The sequence below is a fragment of the Diceros bicornis genome, chromosome 21 (assembly GCF_020826845.1).
Source record: "Diceros bicornis minor isolate mBicDic1 chromosome 21, mDicBic1.mat.cur, whole genome shotgun sequence".
Taxonomy (NCBI): Eukaryota; Metazoa; Chordata; class Mammalia; order Perissodactyla; family Rhinocerotidae; genus Diceros; species Diceros bicornis.
In genome coordinates, this window is record NC_080760.1 from 39,795,837 (window position 1) to 39,818,147 (window position 22,311).

Sequence of the window (22,311 nt, forward strand, 5' to 3'; positions counted from 1 at the left end):
CTGTGCCTAATGGATGATGGGTGTCAGCCACACAGTCAAGAGTATCAAAGACATATCCCGGTCACAGGACACAAAGCGCTGGTAGACCTGGTGTCCTCGGGTGCAGAAATCAATTTCACGTGCTACATGCATGAGTGGAGAAATGACGCATTAAATCAAGTCTTATCAACCATTATCTTTTAACTGTGACTCATGATTTTTCACCAACCCCTACAAGATGCCTTTTTGCCTGAGATATTAGCTTCATGACTGGTTGCAGATGACATGCTTCCCACTTCTAAGATTCATTTGATGGCTCATTTGTCACATTAGCCATTTTTAAGCATTCCTAGATGATGTTTAGAATGACTGTAAGCTTTTCCTTGCAAGTGACTGAATCATCAACTTCTATAACACGCCTCAATTGACAGAAAAGGCAGAGGATCATTCGGCCATCGGTATATTTTTCTGTTTTAAAGGCAGAGTTGTCAGGTTCAGGGTGTTTTCCAGGTATGATTTACATACAATGAAATGCACTGTACCTCAGTATAATTTTGATGAGATTTCATGAAGGCATACCACCCAAGTTACCCGTGTCCCTATAAAATACAGAGCATTTCTACCACTCCGGGAGGTTCCCTTGTGACCCCCTCCTAGTCAGTTTCTGCCTCACCTCAGGCAATCTGTGTTCTGATTTCTATCACTATAAATTAGGTTTGCCTGTTCTAGAATTTCATATAAGTGGAATCATGATTATATACTATTTTCTTGACTGGTTTTTTCACTCAGCATAATGTTCTTTGATATTTGTCTGAGTTGTGTGTGTGTCAGTAGTTAATTCTTTTTATTGTTGAGCAGTATTTCATTGTATGAATATACCACAGTTTGTTTATCCCTTCTCCCGTTGATGGATATTTGGATTGTGCCAGATTTTAGAAATTATAAATAAAGCAGCCATGAGCATTCTTATACTAGTTTTTTGGGGACATATGTTTTCATTTCTCTTGAGTATACACACAAAAAGTGGCTTTGTGGGGCATAGAGTAGATGTCTGTTTGACTTTATAAGAAACTGCTGAACAGTTTTCCAGAGGGGTTGTGCCATTTTGCATTTGCACCAGCAGTGCATGAGGGTTTCCATTGCTCCATATCTTTGCCAACATTTGGTATTGTCAGTATTTTTCATTTTAGCCATTCTAGTGTGTGTGTATTGGTGTCTCATTGTGATTTCAGTTTGCATTTGCTTGCTGAAAATTATATTGAGCACTTTTATATGTGTCTATTGCCCATTTATTTCTTTATGTGTGTGTGATACGTCTCTTTAGGCCTTTTCTTAATTTTTTTGGTGGTAAGGTGTTTTGTCTTTTTATTATTGATTTTCTGGAGAGCTTTATATAGCATTGTGAATATTTTCTCCCTGTCTATGACTTGTTTATTCATTATTTTTCTATAAGCAGAAATTTTTAAATTTCATGAAGTCCAATTTATCAGGTTTTTTCTTTTATGGTTAGTGCTTTTTGTGTTCTAAGAAATCTTTGTCTACATCAAGTTACAAAAATAATCTCCTATGTTTTCTTCTAGAAGCTTTATAGTTTTCGTTTTTATGTTGAGGTTGAATTATTTTTTCTGTATCATGTGAGGTAGGGATCAAGGTTCATTTTTTTTCCATATGAATATCCAGTTGTTGAAGCATTATTTATTGAAAAGTCTTTCCTTTGCCCACTTAATAGCCTTGGTGCCTTTATCAAAAAATCAATTAGCTATAAATGTGCCTGTCTATTTCTGGACTCCTAATTCACTTTCATAGTTCTTTTGTTTTACCCTTATACCAATTTCAAGCTACCTTTGTTACTGTAGGTGTATAGTAGGTCCTCCAACTATGCCCAAGATTGATTTGGCTGTTCTAAGTGCTTTGCATTTACATATAAATTTTAGAACCAATCTGTCAATTTCTACCAAAAAGCCTGCTGGGATTTTGACTGGGATTACTTAGCATCAAAAGAAAAATTGGGGAAGAACAGACAACTTAACAATATTGCACCTTCTAATTCATGAACATCTCTCCATTTATCTAGGTCTTCCTTAATTTCTCTCAGCAATGTTTTGTAGTTTTCAGTGTAGAGATCTGAAACATTTTCCATTAGATTTATCCCCAAATATTTTATGTTTCTGATGCAATTATAAATTATTTTTTAATTCATATGCCACGTAGGTCCCTTTATCTTCCCCTCTTTTTAATATAATTGTCTTAATATTTCCTCTACATACATTGAGCACCACATCTGAATTTTGTGTAGATATAAATTTTGTGTAAACCATCAATGTGCTCGAAGAAACTCATGAAGAGAAAGAGAGTCATGAGAATTAAGTGGAATTTGGTGGGTGGGACTTCTAAGGAAGCATATTAATGGTGGCAGACTCAGTGCCATGGGCCTTTTGACTTTCTCCCATACCCTTCTCCCTTTCTTCCTTCCTGCACTACAGCTCAATGCTTACAGATGGAGAAGGGATTTTGAGAGCACGAGGATGAAGACATATGAGAAAGCCAGAAGGATCTCTGGTCCCTGAAGGCATTGTGAAACTGCCTCCCTAGTTTACCTACCTCCAGACTTCTTGCTATGAGAAAAATGAGAGCCTATCCTGTTAAACCAGTATGGGGGAGAGGTGCCTTCACTCTCAATGTTTCTGATTCATTGGGTTTGGGGTAGAGCCCAGGAACCTGCAACTTTAACATGAGCTCCAAGTGATGCTCATGCCAGTAATCCAAGGATCATCCTGAAGAAACTCTGCTTTGGCAAATGTAAATAGGAAATGTAGTGGTAAGTGGCGAGGACAGGAGAGGAGAGGAGCAACATAAATTTGAGGAGGGGTAGCAAGTCAAGTAATAAATTGCCAGTGGCATATACAAGCTCATGAATGACTGCTTAGGCTTTACATTAAGATACACTAACATGATCCTTAAATTGTCCAACTTATAAGACATCGCAAGAGAGAACTGATGGTAAAACTAGAAATTGCTTTTAGCAGATTCAGTCCCTTCAGTTCTCATTTAGCTTTATTATGAAATCCTTTTGAGTAGCTGAAATGAGAGCATTTTCTTCCAGAGAATTGTTGCTCTGTAAAATATTGACTTGGGTGACCTATACCAAGAAATATAAGACCTATTCGATTCGCATAAGTGCAGTTCGAGCAGTTCCCTTTCTAAGAGGCAACACTAACTATAATAAATGGATACTACCTCAGTTTAAATAAATAAAGGGTTTTAATTTTCAATATCAGTGTGAAAAAATATTCTCATTTGTTTCTTCCTGAGAGTATCTTATTTACAGGCATTAGCCCCGGTTCTAATTTTTAACCATGACAGATCCCTTGCTAAAACCAAATCCAACGCAGAACAGCCTGTTCTTCCACCAAATAGGTCTATGTTATTGTTAGTTTTCTTTATAAGATAGCAAGCTCCCCTAATGCATTTAAAATTGGACTTTATTGAGACATAGCCTTAGAATACTTATACTGAAAAGTGGTGAAGTGTATATAGCAAATGTAAAATAATTACAGTGGAGTTCTATCTTGTTGAGGAGTCAGGCACCCTTAAGTGTGCTCATAAGACTCAGGTGTAAACATAACTTAACTTTGTAATCTCTTAAATCATCCATACAGTGTAACACTGTCTTGACATGAGTACAGCCATGTTTGGCTGGTCCATGTACCTACAGCCACCAGCACACAAAGAAATATAAAGCAGCTTTCTGTGTGGTGGGAACTGGCCCTTCTCCCACAGAGATAGTTGCAATTTGTAAGATTACAAGACTCTTTGAGCGTCATAGCCCAGAACAGACTGGCCATTCGTGCTGGGCTAGGGTGATAACCAAGGAGCCCAATGCACGTACGCAACTGATGACCATTTGTGCATGAGAACACCAAATGCTTACTCTGGAGATTGCTCATACTATATAAGCTGCTGGAAACTGAGGCCTGGTGAGAGTCTCACCTGTGGGGGGGACGCCTTGCCCAGGACCTCTTTTGATCAGCACTCCTGCCTAGCTGTATCAATTCAAGGGACTCTCCCCAATGTAAGGACATGGATGTTGTAAGTACCCGATCTGATGTTTCTTTTTTCAATCGATCTGATGTTGTTTCCTCTTTTTATTGACCTATTTGGATGTTATAAGTATCCAGTCTGATGTTTCTTATTTGCTAACTTTTGCTTTTACCCTTCCCTGTATAATAAAGTGTGCATTCAGTCCATTCATTTGGGTTGGAAAGTTTCTTTCACGTCTCCAATCGAATCCATCGAACCTAATACAACAAACACCAATATTAGTTGTCTCTGGTCTTCAATGACATAAATGTTTAAATACACAAGCCATTCTTTTGTACTTTCAGAACTAAAAAGGAGTTGATAAGAATTGACAAACAGAACATTAAAGTTGCCCATATCTGCCAGGGGCAGGGGATTCAGAGGAAAAGAATGAAGTTGTGGCCTCTAGGGGTTCAGCCTGGTGGAGAAGACAGACCTGGAAACAGATCATTATAGTGGGGTAGTGCTGTAGGGGAGTTATGGACAAGCTGTATCATGGATGCATAAAGGAGCAAGTTCTGAACTTCATTTGAGCAGAGACTGAGCCAGCCAGAGAGAAGGGGAGGCAGCCAGGGCAGACATCTGAGAGGAGGGGCTGACACTGGAGCCACTGTAGAGGACGGCATAAACACGGCTGTGTGTGGTGCCTGTGGAAGCAGGAAAGGGGGTGAGGTCTTTTTTCGTGGGTGGAGCACAGTGTGCTTCAGGAGGGGGGCCAGTTATCCAATAAGAGACGAATAAGGCCCATTGCCTAAAAAGCCTTGAAGACAAGGCCAAAGAATTTCAACTTTATTCTAAAAATAATGAGCAGTCATTAAATGATAGTAAACAGAAAAATGAATTGACTAGATGTGCATGTTAGAAAGTTTACTCTGATTAAATTTGGTGTTTATGGTCATTTCTGTAAAGCAGTCAGTATCAGAACCTTGGTCAGGAACTTCACCCCCTAATAGGACCCCTCTAAGGTCTTTATATTTCCCCTGAAATTGACAACCAAAAATAAAGATGACTTCCTGTGCAACCCTATGTATTTTCTTCCCTTCCTTGGGCCATTATGACCTTTGGAGTCTTCTCTTCGAATTCAACAAATCAATGTAAAAATAATTTCGTAGAAACTATCTCCCTACTTCTTTTCATTCATTTATTTCCCAAGGTCAGTTTTTAAGTGAATCTATCTAGAGAAAGTGTTGCTGTGGAAACTGTACAATGAAAAATATAATGTACCAGTCTGTGGGGCCTGGATCTCTGAGCACAGGATGGCTCAACTGAAATCCTGGAGGAACAGACTTAGGGAATCTGACCTTGTCACCTGTTGGTCAACATCTCCCATGGTTCCCCATCACCTTCTGGACTACTTCCAAGGCCTTCTGCAGTGGCCACAGGTCATTCAGGATCTGACCCACATGTATCTGTCAATCTCTCCCTGAGCACCGCATGGTGGAACTTGAGGTGCTAGCAATACCCAAGTCCATTTACTTGTCCATCAAGCACATGTGTTCTCTCTCCCTCTCATACTTATGCATCTGTTGTTCTTTCCGCCCTAAAGACCATCTGGCGAAAGAACAAACTCCTCCTTTAAGAAGGAATTCATCCTCCCTCACTGCCTTAGTGAAACATCTCCTCAGATTATGGGTTCTCCTCTCTACCTTCTTTAGAACTTAGTGATTCTGTACTTAGTCTAGTGAGAACAGGCTACACTGTGGAGCTCAGCGCAAAATGAAAATGAGGGATCCCTTGTTAAAAAAATTATTAAGAATTTCAAGACAGCAACAGCAAAGTGGGCCTTGTACAGGCACATGGCCCTTCTAAGCTTAGGGCCATGTACAGATGCAGAGGTTGTACACCCATGAAATTGGCCCTTGACTCTACTGTGTGTCTTCTAAGGACACTGAGGACAGAAACTCATCTGTAATCTACACATTCTCCAGGCCCAGGTCAGCGTCTCCCGCACAGGCACACAAAGATGTAGTTGAGTAGATGCACAAAAGAATGAATGAATGATGTTGAAAATAGTTTGCATTTTACAGGAGATTGTATGTATTCTTTTCCTAGGGCTGCCATAGCAAATTCCACAAACTTGCTGGCTTAAAACAACAGAAATTTATTCTCTCATAGTTCTGGAGGCTAGAAGTCTGAAATCCAAGTGTCAGTAGGGCCATGCTTTTCTTTGAAGGCTCTGGGGAAGGATCTTTCCTTGCCTTTTAGCTTCTGGTGGCTCCAGCCACCCTTGGGGGTTCTTGGCTTCTAGCTGCTTTACTCCACTCTGACTCGATCATCACGTGGCCTTCTTTCCTCTGTGTGTATCTTTGTGCTTCTTCTCTTTTTATCAGGATACCATTCATTGGATTTAGCACCCACCCTAATCCACTATGACCGCATCTTAACCAATTACATCTACTAAGACCCTATTTCCAAATAACATCACATCCTGGGATTCCAGGAAGACATGAATGGGGAGAGGGCACTATTCAACTCACCGCATTTGTTCATAGGACGTTCTTCAGAATGCCTCAAGACTATTTTTTGCTGAAATGTTTAACAGTTCATATGAATTGTAATTTAATTGTGTTTGCCAAGGGAACTTGAAAGATACATAAAGCCATACAAATTGTAGAGAGGCATGTATAATAAATATAAGTATAACCTGGAAAACTAAAAAAGTTTTGGATGTGGTCATGTAACTAATATCAATTATGGTTGAAGCATCCTGGAAATGTGAAAGGCAACGCCCAAAAAAGAGGAATAGGAAAATGTCTGATTTTTCCTAAGGAAAATAAGGTGAAATCCAGGAACTGCTAAATTTTCTGCCAGCACTGTGTATGCGAATGGCTGGGACCTAATTGGTTAGAGTTTCCTGTATGGTTCTCCTCCTCCTGGGAGAGACTAGGGGAAAGTCTAGGTGGTTAGAATGCCCCTGGGCTTAGCAGTACACATAAATTGTTTATTAAGGGTTAGGAACAGTGTATCACTGTGCATACGTGAAGGAGATCAGGATCTGAGAGAGGCCTCTTTGGGGGTTTAATTAAAATATACTGTTGACATTTAGAGGTTCTTTGCTGAAACATTGTTCCATTAATTATTTAAACTATTACAGAAGCATGGAGGTTTAAGTGTTTTTTCCCCAGCTTTATTGGGATATAAAAAATTGACAAATAAAATTGTAATACGTTTAAAGTGTACAACATGATGATTTAATATATGTATACATTGTGAAAGGATCCCTACAATCAAGTTAATTAACATATCCATCACCTTGCATAGTTAATTTTTTTTTTTTGACGAGAACACTTAAGATTTACTCTCTTGGCAAATTTTAAGTATACAATACAGTATTATTAACTACAGTCACCATGCTGTACATTAGATCCTCAGAACTTATTTATCTAAACTAAAAGTAACTAAAAGTTTGTGCCCTTTGACATACATCTCCCCGAAATCCCCACTCCCCAGCCCCTGGCAACCATCATTCTATTCTCTCTTTCTATGAGTTTAACTTGTTTGTTTACTTACATTCCACATATAAGTGAGACCATATAGTATTTGTCTTTCTCTGACTAGCTTATTTCACTTAGAAGAATGCCCTCCAGGTTCATCTATGTTGTCACAAAAGGCAGCAGGATTTCCTTTTTTTAATGGCTGAATAATATTCCAGTGTGCGTGTATGTCTCTGTGTCTGTGTGTATGTATGTGTACCACATTTTCTTTATTCATTCTTCTGTCAGTGGACACTTAGGTTGTTTCCCTATGTTGGCTATTGTAAATAATGCTGCAGTGAACATGGGAGTATAGATATTTTTTTGAGATAGTGATTTCATCTCCTATGGATGTATACCCAGCAGTGGACTTGCTGGATCATATGGTAGTTCTGTTTTTAATTTCTTGAGGACCTTCCATACTGTTTTCCATAGTGGCTGCATTAATTTACATCCCCACCAACAGTGAACAAGAGTTCCCTTTTCTCCACATCTTTGCCAGCATTTGTTATCTCTTCCCTTTTTGATAACAGCCATCCTAACAGATATGAGGTGATATATCGTTGTGGTTTTGATTTGCATTTCCCTGATAATTAGCGATGTTGAGCATCTTATCATATACCTGTTGGTCATCTAGATATCTTCTTTGGAAAAACGTCTCCTCTGGTCCTTTGCCAATCTTTTAATCAGGTTATTTGGTTTTTGTTTTGGTTTGGTTTTATTTGTTATTAAGTTGTAAGAGTTTATTATATATCTTGAATATTAACCCCTTATTGGATATATGGTTTGCAAGTACTTTATCACACTTCACAGGTTGCCTTTTTACTTTGCTGATGGTTTCCTTCGATGTACAGAAGCTTTTTAGTCTGATGTAGTCTCACTTGTTTATTTTTTGCTTTTGTTGCCTGTGCTTTTGGTGTCATATCTAAAAAAATCATTAGCAAGACCAATGTCAAGGATTTAGTTTAATTGATTTAATTTTGTTAATGCATCCCCTGTAAAAGAAAGAGGAGAAGGTTGGTTAGGTAGTAAGGGGAATCATGTTTAACCCTCATTTGATAATAAAATAGGGGGGCTGTAGAACTTTTCCTGCCCTGCAGGTGCTGGGCTGGGTCTCTCCTTGGCCCTGGCTGCCTTTAGCATAAGAAGTAGAGATGGAAAGCCTTTCTGTCAGAAGTTCTGAGCTACCAAGTAGAGTGTTCCTGTGGGCACTCAGGCTGTCGTGGGCCACCCCTGCCTCCTCTTCCACTGATTTCTCCAGGCTGGCCTGGGAAACCAGCACCATCAAAACACCTAGATGCTCTCCTCCCGGTGCAGGTACTAGATGCTGCAGCCCTTCAATTGCCCAAGCATGCAACTTGTGGGCGGTTTATTTGTAGGGAGATTTGGCTCTCTTCCTCTCCTCCCAGACTCATTCTCTGAAAAGGGCTGTAGAGTGGAACTACTTTGCTGCCCCAGCGTAGCCAATGCCTCTTGTCAAGAATGCACTCCTCCTGTCTGACCTCGACAGACTCATTAGGAAGTCTTGTAAGATAAGTGTCTGGTGCCTTCAGGTTGTGTCCTTGGATTCCCTCTGAGTGCCCCCTCTCATGGGTTGAGTCTCCCAACAGGCCACTCTATCCCAACATACTCCAGTTATCAGAACAGAGCAGGAGATTCCTGTCCAGGGCTGGATCTAGGACAATGGGAAACTAGCATGTGTAAACACCATTTATTTAATCATTCATTCAATGTGTTCCTTTATTCAGGTATTCACTCATTCAAGAAGCATTTATTGAATATTTACTGTGTACTGGTCACTGTGCTAAACACTGAGAGAGAGTGATGAGCAAGACCGGCAAAGTCTCTAACCTAGTGGAAGGAAATGGAGATACAGGTTATGAGAACACACAAAGGAATTTAGCAGGAATTTGAGAAAAAACAACTTGGAAAAGGGCAGTTCAGACAAGGTTGGCAAGTAAGACCACTCGGAATGAGGAAGTGACATTTGAGCTGAGAGCCAAGAATGGAAAGGAGGGAGCCATGTGAAGATCTGAGGAAGAGCATCCCCAAGAGAAGAAGCTGAGATAAGTGCTGACAGACAGCAGAAGGCTTGGACCATTTTGTAGGGCTGGGCAGGAGCCAGATCATGGTGGGCTTCGTGGGACATGTAAGTTAGATTTTATCATAAGAGCAATGGGAAGACATTGGAGGGTTTTAGTTTGGGAGAGAGACATGATCAGATCAATGTTTTAAAAAGAGAGCTCTGGGGGCCAGCCTGGTGGTGTAGCAGTTAAGTTCAATCCACTTCGGCGGCCTGGGGTTCGCCAGTTCGGATCCTGATCGTGGACCTACGTACCCCTCATCAGGCCATGCTGAGATGGTGTCCCACATAGGAGAACTAGAAGGACCTACAACTAGGATATACAACAATGTACTGGGGCTTTGGGGAGAAAAGAAAAAAAAAAGAGGAAGATTGGCAACAGATGTTAGCTCAGGGCCAATGAAAAAAAAAAAAAACGCCCTGCCTTATAGAGTGATAAGAGGAGGATCCCATGGTCCAAGGGGTAGTGTAGCATTACACTTAAAAAAACCGAGAGCTCTGGCTGCTGCGTGGAGAATGAGTTCTGGGTACAAATGGGATTCCATTTAAGGCTAGAGTAACCTGGGCAGGGAGTAGTGGTGACTTGAACTAGGGTGAAGGCAATGGGGATGGAGAGTTGGGGACACGCTCAAGATGTATTTTGGACTTAGAACAAAACAGAACTTGCCAAAGGACAGGTTGTAGAGGATTGGGAAAGGAAAGATGCAAGGGCAGCTCCTACAACTTGTTCTTGAAAAGCTGGGCAGGTGGTAGTGCCATTTCCTAGAACAGAGAAAACTGGGGGAGGCTGCCCCAGTGATCTCTCCATGGCATCCCATGAACTGATGGCATGCACACTGGGAATTCCTCTCTACAGATGTGCTCACCTCGCTTTGTTTATATTAAACACCTGTGGCCAACTTGGTACTGTCCTCTCCTGCAGTTCTCCCAGCAACTCTATGAAGTGGGTTCTATTATACCCAATTCCCAAGTCAGAAAACAGGTGAGTGTGGAGGATAGACCAAGCCATCCCTCTCTTGCATTTTGAAGAACACATTCTGTTGTTTTTCCTCCTACCTCACTGAATGCTGCTTCTTATGGGTATACCATGGGCATCTTCCATGATTAGGCATTGTTCTGGGGTGATGATGATAATGAAGAAGCAATAATAGCCAGAAATTTTTAATCATTCACTATACGCCAGGCACTGTGTTGAGGACTTCATATACAGGACCTTGAAATCTCCAACAACTCTGTGGGAGGGGCAATTATTGTCACCCTTGTAAAGATGAAACTGAAGCACAGAGAGCTTAAGTCACTTGCCCCGGGTAACACGATAGAAAGTGATGAAGCCAAGAATGGCGTCCTCCCCACAAGAACCTCCTTAAAGACCTAAGTCCATGTCTGTCTTGTTTACCTCTGTATCCCCATCATCTTGCACAGCACCTGGTATAGAGTAGGTGCTTAATCAGCGTTGATTGTTTGAATTTGCTTTTTAAACATGCTCCTCCAGATAAATCTGATGATGTGTGTGTGTGTGTGTGTGTGTGTGTGTGTGTGTGTGTGTGTGTGTGTCAGGGGTGCATGTGGGATCACTTTGAGAGAAACTGCCTTGGTGACTAGAATTTAGAAGATGGTTTGGAGCCACAGAACGTCTGGACTAGAAAGAGCGTTTGAAGCCATTCAGCTCTGCGTTGTTAATTTTCTTGTGAGGGAACTGGGGCCCAGAGAATCTAGCTCTACATTGTTAATTTAGTGATGCAGAAATTGAGGCCCAGGTAATTTAAATGACGTGTCCGGGATAACATAGGTATTAACCGGCTGTCTTTGCCTGACATCAGATTTGCCCTAGATTCCACAGCAATAGCCCCACAACCCTGCCCTGAGAGCACGCTACACGGCCACGGGAGGATTGCTGAGGCTGCTCAGACCCACATCCGAGTGTGTCATCTTGCACAAGTTCCCGAGTCTCTCTAGGCCTCAGTTTCATCATCAAAAGAGCAGAGATAAAACCCGACTCACAGAACTGTCATGCAAATTAAGTACGTAAGGTTTTCATAGGACAGGGCCTGACAGAAACACTCAGAATAAATGTCTCTGTTAGACTAAATTTTGAAGTGTTCATTTACATGGTGTTGCTTTTCTCTGTTAACCCTTTTTCCTTTGTCCCCGTTCACATTTACGAGGCTCATTGCTTGTCGCCTCCGGAGGAATGTAACAGGAGAGAGCAGAAATAGCCTGTCTGTCTTCCTGAAATTTTTTCCTGAAAGCCTAATCCCCAGGACCAGGGAGGAATCCCAGGTACAAACTAAAGCTCTTGGCAAGAAGCCTGGGGGCAAAATTTTAAAAAGGAAATTCTGCAAAAGTTTGGGATAGGGGAAATGAGAGAGGAGAAAGGTTCTGTAGGTCCGGAGTGAAAAAGGAAGTTGGCCCCACATCCCAGAATGGCCCCTGGGTTTGTCTGGGCAGATGGGAATACAGGGAGGCTCCCCTAAAAGTCCCCTGACCTACCCAAGTGTGGTGGAGAGCCCCAGAAGGCCACGCAGATGAGACAATTGTAGTGGCAGCTGACCTGAACCTCCATTACCCCATACTTTGGCATCATCATGATCTTGATATCACAGCAAAATTCCAAGTGTCAGGAGGGTCTCCAAAACCATGGCCCAGTCCTCAGTGGGCAGAACCCTAGGGATGGGTTTAATTTTTCTGTCAGGAGGAAGGGAACCTTGGGTTAGTTGACTTGCAGAAAATAAAGCAGCTACGACTTGTTCTAAGTGTAGTGGGTAAGCGTCCAGAGCCACTCGTGGCCAAGAGAAGGAGTAACTCTGCCAGTGCCGGTGCCCTGTACATGCCTCACCACACTGCCGGTAGGCTGGAGAGCTGAGGAGGAGGGCAGTGTAAGCTCAGGCCCCTCTCTGTGCACCCCCATGGTGTTCCCAGAACAGCCAGCAGCAGATCCATGTTCTGTGGGGCCTGGAACTTAAAAATTTGTGGCCCTCTTTAAGAAAAAGAATACAAAATTAGGAACAGAAGTGAATATTTATTTAGAATAAGAAAAGAAATTCCAACATGTTGCTAACTTTAAAAAAACTGACAAATATCACAAACATTATAAAATTTAGAAAAATAACACTATTGTTATTAATTGTGCCAAAGGCACCTATGTAGTATCTTTTCTTCATTTTTAGCTGCATGTTCTTTGATCCCTTCTCTATATGACAACATATGATTTGTAGTATCATTTTCCACAGAGAGAAAAGAAATATGATTCAGTCTTTCCTCAAACATAGTTGATTGAAATTTGTTTTTTATTACTAATGGTTGGAATGCATAAAACATGAAACTTCACCACAGACATACTTGCTGTTTTTATTATTGCTACTGCTTTGTGGCCTATAAGCACAAGAATTCTGATACATTCAAATTCGTGCATTGCCATCTAAATTTTTTATTAAAAAGTATATTTGATTAATATCTACAATAGCGAAAAAACTGGGTTTTCAATTTTTTCATCTTCGGGACATGAAAGCAAGAGCAAATGGCAAATTACTGTCTCCCTTGATTTTATATAGGAGAAACACAAAGTTGCACTGGTATCTTTTAAAATGCTTTTATGTGAAAGTGCGTTTTGGCCCTGTCCTATTTAATTTTCCAGCCTAAGCTGCAGTAATGTAGTTGGCATAGGGAAGTGTCATGCTGGATTTTTCTTTTCTTATTTTGGTTTACACAAGAAATGTAATGTTTTGGAAAATCCTCAGCTAGCAACCACTTGGTTTTAAAATTTCTTGACAAAAGATCTAATCACACTGTCAGAGAGATGACCTATCTGTCTTATTAAGATGCATGGGTTGAGGGACAGGAGATGCTTTTGGAAACTCAAAGAAGGGCTAAGGTGAGACCTAAACAGTAGGTGTCTGAGTCTTTGCCCGCTGTCTGCAGGTGCTGCCAGCATCTCAGCCAGGCTGCCCTTTTGGTCTTAGTTGGTTCTATGTTCTTGTCCTAGAGTAAGTTTCTTCTTAGGGATATTTATATATGCTTTTGCTCTATTCTACCAAAATGGGACCTAAACCAGAAAAGTTGAATACTCCTGAGGTTGGTCAATGAATGGCGTAATGATTAAGACACGGAGGCTGGAACATAGGCCTGCAGCAAGATTCTAGTGCTTTGATATTCCATTTAAGCTGTTTAATGAGTGCTGTGTGTTTTCAAAGTGGAAGAGTGTGTCTTAGTGAGTTGAACTTGTGTTGAATGTGATTCTTGAGGCCAGCTCCGTGGTGTAGTCGTTAAGTTCGGCACACTCCACTTCAGCAGCCCGGGTTCACGAGTTCAGATCCCGGGCACGGACCTACACCACTCGTAAGCCACGCTGTGGCAGTGTCCCTCATACAAAGTAGAGGAAGATTGGCACAGATGTTAGCTCGGGGCTATTCTTCCTTAAGCGAAAAAAAAAAACGAGGAAGATTGGCAACAGATGTTATCTCAGGGTGAATCTTCCTCAGCAAAAAAAAAAAAAAAGGTGAATGTGATTCTTCACTAGATATCCTACTCAATTTTTTTTTAAATGTGTGGTGCATTTATGATTATATGTGTTGCATTGTTGAGTATATTCCTGACAGGAAAGAACTTCCATTTTAACAAGACGTTGTCAAGAACTGAATCTTCCATTTAAAATTGTACGTCTGAAGATTAAAATAATTTTCTGTACTCCAGTTACTGTTCTCCTACTTTGGAAACCTGGTTTCTCCTCCACGACCCACATCCTTCCAGTGCACAGCACCAGAGAACTTGTTCACGTCCCCGTGTGACATCCAGCCCTGCACTTTTGCATCAAGATGCCGCATGAGTCAGCAGCTTGTCATAGGAGTATTCCCGGAAGCTATTCCTAAACCTGAACAGCTAGCAAGAACTTAAGTATATACAGCAGTGACTACAATCATGTAAATGTATCCCACTAACCCAAAACTAAATGTATTCTCATCTCAGCTTAACCTACAGGATCCCCAAAAAGTCCACAGACACTCCAGGGTCACCCCACATGAAGGGAAGTGTGCCAGAGGGGGAGGTGGCATGGAGTGACACAGTGATCTTAACCATTTGTGGTTAAGACATCACACTTTTCCAAATTTTACAAAAACACACGATCTTCTGAAATCTTTGTGAAGGGCCCCTTGCAGGGTCTTCAGAAAGAGCCTGTGCAAGTGAGGGGACCTGAAACTCAAGCTTCATTAATGTCACAGCAAATCTGTCTCTGAGAACAGGAAAGAAACTCACTAGTGGATGCTGTCCCAAGGTTGAGTCTTGTGTAAACAGAGCCCCCACACCTTACGTCTGCTGGGTGAGGTGGTTATACATCTGGTGTCCCGAAAGCAGAACGACTTGACTCTGAAAAGTCATTTCTTGACTAATAGTCATACTGTGCACCTCCTCACTCAGGCGCTGTGCTGAGGGTCAGGGCAGAGAGAAGAAAATGCAGGCCCCTGCTCTTGAAGGGGTGACTGTAGGCGAGGTGGATCTCTGTGCTCTGTGGCATGTGTCACATGTGAGAAATGAACAGAGATTTTAATGGCGCACTAACAGAGGCCTGAGTTCCTCCTGATTTGAGGGTGTGGTGGGGGAGGGGAGTAAAATGGCTGGGGAATGTGGAAGGGGGTGATACCTGAGCTGAGTTAAAGGTGCTGGGGGTTTAGGTGGAGAAGAGGAATAGCGATACCCTCCAGCCTTTTCTCTGGGCTGTGATAGGTCATCTTCTTTAGTGATTTCCTAAATCACTTTAGTGCATGGACTGGCCAGGTGGGGAAGAAGCATCTGGTGGGCAGAAGGAAGATGGGAGTATGTTCTGAGCGCTCACTGTAGCCACACACAGGAGGTGATGCCCTTAAGCACTTTCCTTTGGGAATGTCACCAGTCCGTTTGCCCACGAGCGCTTCCCCTGGAGGACACACCTGGCAATACAGATACATTCCAACGGAGCCATTCTCTTCACTGGCTCCAGGCTTTGAAATCAGCAACTGCAATCCAGAGAGCTCTCAACTGTGTGTCTATGTATTTTATTTATTAATTTTGGAAAAGAGTTGCAGTACTAATATATTACGTACTTCATTACATATATACAGATATAGAAATTAAAGACGTGAGATACAAAAAATGAAACGAAAGAAGAAAACTTTCTTATTTTCCCTCCTCACCCACTGGGACCCTCTTGCATAATCATGGGGTGCATTGCATCATTTTGGAGACCTCTGAAACCCAGTGTTGTCACATTGTGTTTGAAAGCAGCATGGGGCAGAGGTTGAAAAAGTAAACTCAGGGGGCTGGCCCCGTGGTATAGTGGTTAAGCTCATGTGCTCTGCTTCCACAGCCTGGGGTTCGCAAGTTCATATCCTGGGCATGGACCTACACACCACTCATCAAGCCATGCTGTGGCAGTGATCCACATACAAAATAGAGGAAGATTGGGGGCCTGCCCCGTGGTGTAGTGGTGAATTGTGCGCACTCCACCGCTGGCGGCCCTGGTTCGGATCCCAGGCACGCATCGAGACACCGCTTGTCAGGCCATGCTGTGGCAGCGTCCCGTATAAAGTAGAGAAAGATGAGCACAGATGTTAGCCCAGGGCCAGTCTTCTTCAGCAAAAAGAGGAGGATTGGCATAGATATTAGCTCAGGGCTGATCTTCCTCACACACACACACAAAAAAAGAGGACGATGGGGACAGATGTTAGCTCAGGGCAAATCTTCCTCAGCAAAAAAAAAAAAAAAGAAAAAAGAAGAGTAGACTCAGGATTTAGCTGGCCTGGATGCAAATCCTGCCCCACCACTTTCTAGTTGGGTGACAATCTTAATATCCTTCTCTTTAAAACATGAATAATAATACTGCACACCTCACAGAGTTATTGGAAAAGTTAATTAATACAGTAAAGCATTGAAATCAGTGCCCTGCACCTGGTAAGTGTTAATTATTATTTTCCTCAGTGCCATTATTAATTTATTTAAAATTATTTAAAATCTTTTTCTGTTTTTTTTTACACTACCCTAAAAAAAAAAAAAAAAAAAGATGGGAAGAAAAGGAAAGAGAAGGCTAAAAGGACTTCCTGAAAAAGGTGATCCCCAATCTGAATTGGAATTTTGCAGAAACAGGTTAAGAGTTTGCTAGGTGAGGGTCAAGGCAACAAGAGTCAGCTCAGCCTTTTCTCAGCTAAACTACAGTATTGAAGCTTTTTCACAGATCCTCTTCTTCGCTCTTACATCTCCTTTCTGTCTCTCCTCTGAACTCCTCTCCTGAGCCTCTTCGTTGTTTCCACGGGCTTTTTCGCCCACTGCCTAGAGGAATGCACTTAATGGCTGATGTTTGCTTACTCTCGCGTGTGTGTCCTCCATTATGGGACCAAAATGTAAAACCAACTCGCCTCCGAGCGTCCCCAGCAGTCAGGGGTGGCCATGGGACCACTTTCTGTGCCAGAGGGGGAGGCAGAAGTCCATGGGGCGGGCACGTCTTGTTTCTTTTTGCTCTGCCCTGTTCCTGCTTCGGTTTACTCACAGAGCCTAGAGGTGTAGGAGCCATCTTGAAACCACAGGGATGAGAGAGTCATCTAAGGCTGGGAAGGAACCTGGTTTACTGAGGATTTCCCTGAACAGCTACACCAGCCCTGGACTGCTCTTTATGTTAAAAAATATATACCTCCCCACACATTTTGAGCTGCTGGTTTGTTGGGGTTTTTACTACCCGCTGCCAAACACACTGACACGTCTGGAGGAGCCACATCAGTAAGGATGTCTGATAGAGATGAATGAAGGACGGCCGTGGGTAAGGGTAGGACCCTTGAGGAGACCTGAACATCCAAGCCATGAGAAACCCAAGAACTTTCTTCCGAGCCTTCAACTACTTTGGTGCTGGTTATTGCTGCCATCTAGTGGCAATATTTTGAAACTAAAACACTCTTGGGCCGTGAACTGTTTTTCCTTGAGATCTTTCTTCTTTCCATCCATCATTCGTTCACGCATGCATTCATTCACAGGTGCTTTCATCCTAAAGATATTTCATGAGGGCCTACTGTGTGTGGGGCTCCTCATAAATACAATAATGAGGGGGGAAATCCAGCTCCTGCCCCTTGAAACTTATATACTTGAGGGAAGATAGCCATTAATCAAATAAAAAAAATGGAAACGTATGACTGGAAAGGGCTATAAGAGAAGACTGTGGTGCTAGGAGAATCAATACGGATTTGACTTATTGCGGAGATGGGTAGGAAGTTAGACAAGGTTTTCCTGAGGATGTTCTGATTGGCCTGAGGTCTCAGGAATAACCAGATTAGGAAGGGAGTGTTCTGGGCAGTGAGTGCAGTCATGAAAGTGAACTGCAATGAAGGAAGGGGGTTGTTGAGCACTAGGGAATGAAAAAGTCCATGCGTTTAGATTAGTACTTGATACTACGCATTCTAGTTTCTGAATTGAGACTATGGGTGTAAATTATAATGACCATAGAGTCATTTCACCTGAGTGTGAGCTGCAAAGATACTGGCTAACAGATATCTATAGAACACTCCAGCCAACAACAGCAGAAGACACATTCTTCTCAAGTGCCCATGGAACATTCTCCAAGATAGACCATATGTGAGGCCATAAAACAAGCCTATAAATTTAAGAGGATTGAAATAATACCATGTTCTCCAACCACAGTGGGACGACATTAGAAATTTGGGTAATTCCAAGTGTGTAGAAATTAACACACTCCTAAATAACCAGTGAAATGCCCCTGCCAGTATCCTGGTTGCTCATGTTAGAAACCTGGGACTTTTCTTATATGAAAAGAAATGGGTCAAAGAAGAAAAGCTACATATGGCCTAGGTCTCCATGCATGAGCAGGGGAAAGATGGCCCCATTGAGCAGTGGGGCAAAATAAAGATGCTTTCTGGTTACAACCTGTGAGTTCTGAGTGTTCATTTTACTGTTTACATTTAAAACACTACAAATCAATAAGTAAAAAGGCAAGAAATGTTACCACTCAAAGATGTGGTTCTCTGCCCGATACACCTAAAAAGCCAATTATTATGGCATCAGCTTTTGAGAAAAGAAAAAAGATTTATTGTGAGTTTGACCTGCAAGGAGACAAGAGGCAAAAGCTCTCAGATCTGTCTCCCTGATCTGGGGAGGGCTTGGCCAAATTTACAAGATGAAAGGCAGGGCAGTCTGAAGTATGGAGATACATGATTGGAGGTAAGGAGAAGTGAGGTAATTGGTGATCTGTGCAAGCGTAGTTGAGCTTCACGCCTCTTCATAGGACACATGTTCACAAAATGGCAGCAGTACTATGATCTGATGGCAGAGTTTTTAGCCCCTTGACATCAAAAGGGTCACTTATTGGGCATTTGTGTAGGTCCAGTTGATAGCTTGCTGGTCTCAACTGGCCTGAACTGGACAAAGGATCAACTCTCAGTTCCTGAAAAGAAACTCTTAATTACTCTGTTGATAAGATAGGGTCGGTTGAACTGGTCCTAATGGGCCCGTGGTTATGGCATCACCATATAAAAATAACTCCTATTGGGATTTTTTTGCAAAATGTAAAAAAAAATTCAGTAAAACCATCTTCTAATGAACTAAGCTGAGAACTTTCATATATTTTATTAAAACTTGCTATTTTTAAGTTCTTATAAATTTAAATATTACAAAGTCTCAAGCTCTAGGTATCATCATATGAAGTATTCAAAGCCAACGTATGATAATGGAATATTCCATTATGGCGTAATATGATTTATAATGTGACAATGTGGCACTTTATAAAATAAAACAAAGCTTATAAAAATCTCATTACTATCTTGGTTTCTACTTCAAACACATTGACATAAAACAAACTAGTCAAATAATAGTATGTTATCAGTGACATAAACAAAGGCTAGAAGTCCACGCAGGAAGTTGTGAGCCAAGGTCTAGGGCACTGTCATTGGGACAGAGAGAAGGGGGAGCTGTGTAGCAGGTAAAGTCCGTTAACAATGGAGATGGCTTTGGGGTAAGCACTGAGGACAAGGGAGAGGCTTAAGTAAAAGAAAAGTCCTAGGTTTCTGACATAAGCACCTAGGAGACTAACGGGCATTTCATGAGCCAACGAGGGGTAGAAAGAACAGAGGTTGAGTACATTTTGGAAGTGTTGAGTTTGAGGTGCGTGGAAAACATCAAATAGGGGGGAGATGGTAGACAGGTATACCCATAAGAAGCAGCATTCAGTGAGGTAGGAGGAAAAACAACAGAATGTGTTCTTCAAAATGCAAGAGAGGGATGGCTTGGTCTATCCTCCACACTCACCAAGCACTTGAAAATGCAACTCCAATAGCACTTAACTCATGGCATTAGTTATTTGTGAGTGTATCTACAATTCAGAATTGAGTTCTGTGAAGGCAGGAACTACATCTTATTTGACTCTCTATGCTTTAATGAGCTTAGCACTGGGGGGTTTGTCAAATAGTTGGTGTTCAGAAAATGCAGAAGTGATGCTAAAATGAATGAACAAGTGAAGAGGCACCCAGTGGAAGGGAAAGGCATTCCAGGTGCAGCAAGCAGAGTGAAGAGAAAAAGAAGAAGAGAAAAGCAATTATTCCTCTTTATTTCCAGGCTCCAGGATCTCTCAAGCCATGGAAGAAAGCTCTTGTGCATTGAGCCAGGCCAACACAATTCAGAACCTCCTTCCTACATGAAAGCTGACAGAATACTGGGGAGAAAAGCCCTTACAGAAGTGAATACAGCCTCTCTTGTGAGGGGCTGGTAGATGGTCCTTAGGTCTTGAACGTGTTGGCACCTCATCAAGAAGAGGTGGTAATACAAACTCATCTTTAGCTGGGGCGTCTCTGACTGAGATTCATGTGGAATGAAATCATTCCAGCCACTTTAGGAGAGGCAATTTGTGAAAAAGTTTGCCCACCCTCCCCTCTCCTCTCCTCTCCAGCTAATTTCCCTAACCTACTTCTCCTCACTAACTCATTATCCTCTTCTGCATTTGAACTCCTGAATTGTCTACAAGCTTGTTGATTATTGTCATTGCTGGCTGCTTTTGCTTTGTTGTGATTTTAATGAGTTCAAATGACAGAAATGATGGGGAAAGTGAGGTCATATGTTTATGTGATGGTGGATCAAATTGGCTATCTACAAGTGTGGCTCATTTGTACATCTTCAGTTTTTAAAAGGACCATTTCCAACTCTCAAACATTAAGTTAACTTTCAAATCATATCCCCCAATATTTTGTTTATCTCATAATAACAGTAAAGCCTAGGTCAAAGTCTGTACTACATTATTTTAATTATTGTTGCAAGGTGTCAGGCTGACTTTGGAAGAGAGGGAAACCTAGAGAAAAAACACTATGTAAGATATGACTTCTCCCATCTCCCACTACAAATAAAACTAAAGAGAGTTTCCATTTGTGTGGGACACAGAAAACAATTTCGTCAGTGCATCATAGATTTTTCTAAAGATTTTTCTAAGATATAAAAATAACATTTGTTCATCATATACAGTTTGTAACTAGAGAAAAATGTTCAAAATAAAATGGAATTATCTCTAGTTGCATCACACGTAGGGAATTCCTGTGAATCACTGTTCACCTTTGAGAGCTTGCCCTAATAAACTTGTTTAAAGACATAAATAATATGCCACTATCTAAGGCATAATTGTATATTTTGCAATTTAACACTGCATAAGGAGTAACTTCCCATGTCATTAAAATTTCTTAAGATCATCATAATAATTGTATAATATTTCCATCTAAAGGATGTACCATAATTAATTAGACCATTCATCTATAGGTTTAAGTAAAACAGTAAGGACTATTTTAGTTTATCAATCTTTGTCTGAATTCCTGATCATTTCTACATCCATGGAATGGATTACTGCTTGAATGGGTATGAACATGATCAAGTCTCTTTGTTTTCAAAGCAGTCATTCTTGTAGTAACTACAGTATTTGCCAAGCAATGACTTATGACCAGGAACTATAAAAAGCGCTGGAGGTATAGCAATAAACAGAAAAACAAAACAAAACAAAAAAAACATTCCCTGTCTTTGAAAAGATTATCTGCTACCAAGATGACCTTCAGACAAACCTCCAGCCATTGCATCATCTAGGGGAAGGGCATTTCAGATAAAGGGAACAGCAAGTCCAAAGGTAAAAGCATAAGAAAATGCTTGGCCTATTTTAGGAAGTGAAAGGAGACTGGTGTCTCTAGAGTGTGTTTAGTCTGGGGAACAGTCCCATTTCAGGTTGAGATTTAGGAGCCAGATCATGCATAGACTGGTGGGCCAGGGCAAGGAGAAAGGGCCAGGGCAATGGGTAGGCAAGAACTGTTCATCAGTAGCGAGGGACAGAAACTGTGTTTTGAAAACTCTCATCCTGGTTCATATGTGGAGAATTAAAAAGAAGTTATGAGTCCTAATGGAGAGCCCAGTGAGGAGGCTGCTGCAGTAATCTGTGTGCCAGAAGGTGGCTAAGAAGATCAAGAGAGGCAGACTAATTTGATATATACTTTGGAGTATATGGAGTATATAAGCACATGGCAGCTGACCATCAAATAGTTACAGGAAGTTGAGGAAAAGGAGGGGGAGAGGTGATTGAAGATACTTCCTAAACAGTGTGCTTAACTAAATGGGTGGACGCTGGACAGTGTGGTACTGTTATATACATGGGGGTCAGTGGCAAAAAGAAATCTGTTTCAAACATATTAAGTATGAGTTGCCTATTAG